Source organism: Notothenia coriiceps, unplaced genomic scaffold, assembly GCF_000735185.1.
Source record: "Notothenia coriiceps isolate Sejong01 unplaced genomic scaffold, NC01 NC01_scaffold00013863, whole genome shotgun sequence".
NCBI classification, from domain to species: Eukaryota; Metazoa; Chordata; class Actinopteri; order Perciformes; family Nototheniidae; genus Notothenia; species Notothenia coriiceps.
Window position 1 is genome coordinate 43892 of NW_011346564.1, and position 7241 is coordinate 51132.

Genomic DNA, 7241 nt, shown 5'->3' on the forward strand with positions numbered 1-7241 from the left:
GAGTCAACTGATTTGTTCTACCCATTTTTCCACTTTGACTCGCGTCCCGGTCCAATATAACCAATGTCATTGATACAATGTCATAGAATGTGGCAAACGGTAAATTGTAATGAACGACCGTTCTTGAACAATTTTTAACTGTTGTAAGCGTAACCCTTCGTTAATCACTCGTTTCAATCCTCGTAACAACAAAAGACATAACTCATTTCTTTTATACCTTAACCTGTTGTTTCTAGTTGTTCTCAGCGAATTGTCTTTTACGGTACTGTTTGGTTCGCATAGGCAAATGTATCACGAACTGATAAATTACACACACACGACAGTTACCATAGAAGGACAAGGCGAAAACGAATTTCACAATGACGGCTGAAAAACACAGTGAACCTCTCACACGGAAGTTGAGCCTAACCGTGGTTAACGACATAACCGGCTACAAGGGACAAGACATTTGGTCCAACTATACGCTAACCTGCTACGGGCTACTGACATAACCATCAGATTACACTATGTCCACTATGTACGGACGTAAGAAAGAGGGTAACATCTTCACTAAGTGACTGGCGGACCGTGACCGTAGATCCAGACTTGGATGGGTTAACCAATCCGTAATCCGCGATGTTCGAACGGCCTATTGGCGGGTTCAATGTGATTGACTATTTAACAAAACAAATCGATTTCTGTTGTACGAAATTTCGACTTAAGTGTACTATGCACTAACACAAGTTCCTCAGCAACGCTTCGTCTCTCCGGTCTCGCCAGCATTTTTGTTTTGTCGTTTTAAGTTGAGTTTTTCGAAAATAACAGTCAACATGTTCTTATGTCTACTCTAAATATCAGTGACGAGTGTCGCTCAACGAAAATTTTTGTCGTATAATCTCTTGTGTCTAATTTTCAGACTGCAACTGCCTGGTCGTTCATCACCGCTGTGTCGAAGCCTAGCAGTCTACATCACCTACCCGGTCCTAATTAGTATTATTTACTTATTGCTTATCATTAATTAAGTCAAAACAAGACACCCAATGCAGCAGCGATCGAAACGCCGTGAGGTATTTCGACAGTAGACTAACAAGCAACGCAGTTTCCATTCGAATTTACTCCAGCTGTCAGATTTATTAGAACTTGATGCTCGCGTCTCGAGCGTCGTCTTTTATTAACCCAGACCTTGTGGCTCCATTGCCGTACCAGTGATCACCGTCAGAACATCAGTCAGTGGTTAAGCTGCGCTCAGGTTTGCCAGTCGAGAGCCTCAGTGGTGAGAAGCTCAGGCTCAGGTTCCAGGCTCAGTGGTTTCACACTATCTCCAGCATCAGCTGCAGGTTCAGCTTCGCGAGTGGGCTTGCCTCACAGGCTCAGTAGTACCAATCTGGACACAAGCTCAGGTTCAGGCCCAGTGGGTTCCTCACAGCGCTCAAGCCAGCGCGCGGCTCAGTAGTCTAATGCATACAAAGCTCAGGCTTCAGGTTCAGGCTCAGTCGGAATTCTTTCAGTTACCAGTTCAGGCTCAGTGTTCCAGAACGTACATAATCGGAACACCTCATATACACAGACTTTACATCGACGGAGGAGAGGTAACAGAAATAACAGACAGTACAATTGTATTAGCGCCCCCAGGGGGACCACCCGGGCCGGGGCGCCGGCGCGTAGGGCGGCGGCCACACGCGCCTGGCCCCGAACAACCCACAGGCGGCCCGGGGCTCGAGACCAATAACTATGACGACACTTCGCTCAAACCGACAGTTAAGCAACATTAATCCACGATGATGTTAATATTTCAATAATAATTACATAATAATAGATAAACCATAATATATATTAATTTGATATAATTTTACTCCAATGAAAATCTCTTCACTAATATAAACATACTGGTATAAAAGATTACCATTTCCAATAGAAAAAAAAAAAAAAAAAAAATAAAAAACATTAACAAATATTAAAAAAAAAAATTACAAAGCACTAAACGTGAAAAGTAAAAACTATCATTATTACAGACACTGAGATAAAAACTCCTTGAAAATGGCCAATTTAGACCCACAATGACTATTTCTAAATCGGGTCTTTCGTTGTACTACAGTAAGAACGTTGACAGATTCATCGGTACACGAAAGCACAATAGCCGACTAAAATAAATAACTAAATCTATGACAATAGAGAACATACTAATCACAAAGAGATTCTGTCGGTCACATACTTTAGATTAGAAATCCACTCACTTACACAATGCCTCGAAGAGAAAGCTTATCAACAAAACGGTTCATTGCACTTAAAAGACGCCGAGCAAAAAGGTTTACATCCTAGTCTTCTACACCTTCTCCATATCGCGCGGACCTACTCCACCACACAGAATCTGTAAGTATCTGAACCTTAATCGCCCCGGGCGCTCATGCACTTTGAGCGCGAGTAAACTAAAGCTCAGGCATAAGAGAACACTTGGAGTGATCAAACAGAGTAAATCCACAGCATTATGAGGCTTCTGGTGCGGTCTGCAAACACACCGAGCCTGAGTATAGAGACTATAATTCCCCCATTTACATATACAGTACACGCAGGGGCGCCGTAAGGGGGTGAAAAGTTAGGATGATTCTAAGGGCCCGTGACTGACAGGGGGCCCAAATTATTTTAAACATTAAGAAAAAAATGTTAAGTAACCTTTCATCAATAATCAATAATTAGCATTAATATAACATCATATTGATGATGTACTTACTAAACTTATGATTCATTTAACTTATTTTCTTCCAAAAGTTAATTATCCAAAGCATCGAACACCCCCCTCTATTTACATGTAATGGTTTGGTCCTGCCTCCAAACGCTGTGCAGCACCAGCCCTTTCTAGCAGAGAGACTAGTGAGAGCATGTGAGGAGGGATGCTAGTACTTACGTGTGTACAATGTCTCAACGACTAACAAAGTCAGGCTTTCAAGAAAGAAAAGAAAGGAAAGAAAGACAAGAGAGAGGGTCTAAAGGGCGACAGTATGTCACCCAGTTTTTCAAAAGAAAAGGTGGGTGTGGTCCATGAGTGGTGGAAATTAGTCTGTTAGCTAAGCGTAGTCCATTGTAAATAATAATTGTAATGTTTTGCTGACATTAAAGGTGGGGTAGGTAAGTTTGAGAAACCGGCTCGAGATACACTTTTTGTTATATTGCATGGAATGCTCTTAACATCTGTGGAAGCCGTGGCGCTGTAAAAAAGCACAGCGGCCCGGCTAAAATAACTGGATGGCCTACCTGCATGTCAGCCTTCCATCTGTGCACAAACTTATCTCGTGCCCTCATTGGTCATGTGCGCGTTCATGTGTGTTTGAGGAGGGGCTCTGTAAGGAAGTGGCAGATTTTTTCCGGTTGTGTATTTGCAAATTTTAGCGCACTCGAGCTGATTTCTCCAAAATTACCTACCCCACCTTTAATGTATTCATTGCTATTTGAGGTTTTTCATTTCACTCCTCTTTTAGCTGACGTTTAATAAATGCAGGTACATTTTTAGCAGCTATTCATACTAAATCAGTTGTCAACTTGTCCCTCCCCCTGGTGCCAGGACCAACAGATCCATCTCTATGCTCAGCAGCACTGACCCCCCCATAAGGCTTTGCAGTCTTGCCATACTGTCCATTGAAAGCCAGTTGGCTAGAAAGCATGGACTTCAAGGACTTTATCAGTGACTTTGCCTGTAAGAAGGCTAGGCGCTGGGCTCTTGGTGAGTAAGGCTGAGCCAGGGCTCGTAATAACTGTTAAAGGGCAAGGGTAACGATATTGGATCACTACACAGAAGATGCATGATGAGAAAAAGACTGAGAACAGGTAATAGGCTCTGATTTAGCACCCCCATCAGGCCTTTTCATTTCCATTTCCGTTTTGTTGTCCGTTTACACTTTAATACCCGCTTATTTTGTAGTTGGTATGTATATTTAATAAAAAAATCTGCTGCTTATTTTTATTTTTTTGTTATAGCATTTTATAAATGATAATATTGGTGTTAATGTTCACTTTATTTTTATTTAAGAGGTCATGTATATTTAAGTTATATTTATTTTGATTTTTGAATGTTCCATTCAAAAATGTTATTAAAAAGGCATGTACACCATAAAAGATGACTATTGAGGTCTATTGTCAGGAATGTTAGGGTTATATAAAATAGTGAATTCTAATGAAGTAGAATGTTGCACGTCTGCACAGTGTTATATGTTCACCGTTCAGTGTCAGTAAATATTGTGCAGTTAGTATTGGACTACAAGATAGATGCAAGCCTGTACAGGTAGTTATTTAAAGCATAAATGAGTCGGTTGGGTTCTGGAGGTGTGGTTACAGCATTGTGCTTGGTTGGCGTGGCCTTGGCCTGGTGGTGGTGGGGCCCAATGTGATATCTTTTCATGGGGCCCAAAATCCCTGGCGGCACCCCTGAGTACACGTGCACCTGCATATACAGTATGCATGCATATCTCTCCGTATTACACACATACACATATTGGTCTGTCTCCAAACATCCTAAGCCCAACGACAAACACAGCTAGTGTCACCCGTACGACAGCCTGCCACTCTCCTACTCCCTATGCAAACCCACTAATGAGACAAACACAAATAGCCAGGCTTCTGACAGAAAAAAAATGAAAAGTGAAAAAGAAAAATGTAAGGTGAAAAATATTACATATATAATAATAATAATAATAGTAGTAAGAAGAAGAAGAAGAAGAAGAAGAAGAAGAAGAAGAAGAAGAAGAAGAAGAAGAAGAAGAAGAAGAAGAAGAAGAAGAAGAAGAAGAAGAAGAAGAAGCATTTTGTTGAAATAAAATATATTGTAGTTAAATAACATTGCTGCATTTATTTGTTCAATTTAAACGGTAAGTAACGTTATTATGTCACGTGTGCGTGACCTGTGCCGCTGCGCGTTCTTCATCTGCAAGGTGCTTACACAACAGTCAGTGATGGACATCAGAAAATGGTTAAAACAACCAGCCCTAATCGCCAGCAGTAACACTGCATCTACTGTCTGCAGGTAATAACAGTTCAGAACATGGGGACATTACGTTACCCGCGGCCACTATCGTGGCCACTGTCGTGGACACTAACACCCGACTCGCCGGCTTTGCCCACCTCGCCCACGGAGACGGAGCAGCCGCAGCCGTCTTCGTTGCCCCAAACACCGCCCCCCCTCAGCGGCCCGCAAGTGCCAGAGGACCTTGGCAAAACAGAGCCTGCCCAGGTATATTTTAAAAAGTACCCAAATCGCCTGTACAGTGGGGTATCATTTTGCAGCTCATGGTTTTTTGTTATTCTACAGTATTGTTGTTTTATAGATATTAACCCGATTTGTGTTCTTTGAAATTGAAAAGGATATCGCATTGTGTTTGTTACTTTCGTTGCATTTGTATATGTCTTAAGTGTAATTTGGCTTGGCTTCCTATTTATGGATATGCTTTTATTTTGAAGGAGAGGTAGCGCTGTTGACAGGAAGTTGATGTTGCTTTGGAAACAACGGTACGAAGATTAACGGAGAAAAGTAATATCTACATATAAAGACGGAGAAAGTAAACGATAACGTTTATGGTTAAGTGTTAGCACCCCCCGAACAAGCTCTTAAGTTGATATTGGAGATTTCAATTAATTTAATTTGAAAAAAAACGGGGGGGAAATGAAAAAACAAACAAAACGAATATCCGAATAACGAAATTGAAACCCGAATAGTACAGCCCTACTACGTGTGAGTGTGTGTGTGTGTGTGTGTGTGTGTGTGTGTGTGTGTGTGTGTGTGTGTGTGTGTGTGTGTGTGTGTGTGTGTGTGTGTTTCAAATGTGTCTAAAGAATATTCATTGAGGTAATCAATGTTTATTTAGGCTGCATGATAATTAGAATACAGATGTTGTGTTATGATGCTGTAAACCTGTCAATGGAAGAAGACGGAAATAGAATCAAGGGGGAAAGTATGAAAAGAAAGAAAAAAAGAAAGATGCAAACCATTTACTTGTTTCAGAAAGCCCAAACTTCAGATTTAGCCAAACAGAAAAAAGCCCATTGCTCGAGTCAGTGGCTTCCAACAACTCTATCCGCTTATGGTAGCTTATGGCAGACACTAAATATAAACTCAACCGACATGCACATATGCACACGGTTTATTCCAAACCTGCTGTGAGATTTTCTTTAGTTCAATTTTCCAACAGTACTCTGGAATTAACAAAAAAATGAACCTGTACGTACACTAAAAGAAAAGCCAATAAATAAGCTTTTCCCTTTCTTTGAGGGGGGTTAATATAGGTTGTTGTGCATGTTAATAGACTCCGAAGGCTAAAATCACAAAGTTCCCTCCAAAGGGACTTTCTCTCCCACACACACTCCCCCTGCCTGAAAATCCTCCATTGGACTACTTTGTTTACTTCAGTAACATAATTATATCCCTATGTAACACTCAAGCTCCTTTTGGCTAGGGCTCCTACACATTGTACGTGATAGGCTGAGGGGTGGGACATCTATGAACTGACCAATCACAACAGAGCCGTCCAGCTAACCAAGCTGGGCTCTGGTTTCAGACAGAGGGTGAAAAGAAGTGCTGCAGCACAGGTAGTATGAGACAAAATAAAGACCTTTGAACATTAAAGCATGTAAATACTTCTATAGAGGCACAAAATATATGACCCTTAAATTAGAAAAATGGGGCCCCTCTAAAGGCTGAGTGTATGATTGAGTAGGGCTAGGTACATTAAAAAAATATTGGTAACTTTTTTTAATTTAATGTTACGTCACCTTGATTAGCCCACTGCTTCAGCTGATAAAACGCATACAGTCTGTGAAGTTAAGTTTTGTGTGTGTTTTAAATAAAATACATTTTTACTTCAACACTTGTATTCGTATATTTGTTAGAACCTCCAGAAAAACGCGATTCTGCGATCGCAGAATTTACCGCATAATCAGCCAAATGGCGCAGATTTTTAAAAAGCCGCATATTTATCAAAAGGCCGCATAATCCCCGCATTTTTCCACACAAAGTTGAGAAGAAAAAAAAGTTAACTCGTCTTGACGTGACGTTATCAGCTCGCGCATCACAGAATGTAAACAACACTGTATAGAGCTCATTTACCAACGAACATTTCTACTAAAGACCGGGCAAAAAGTGGGGGGAAACTATTCTGCACCCCGTGCAACTGTGTGTTGCAGCATAAGAGAAAATCGACGGTGGCGACCCACTTTGATTCATTCAAACATTCGAAAATGCTTTCTGCTGCTGCGGACAAGAAAGCCATTCAACTCCCGTT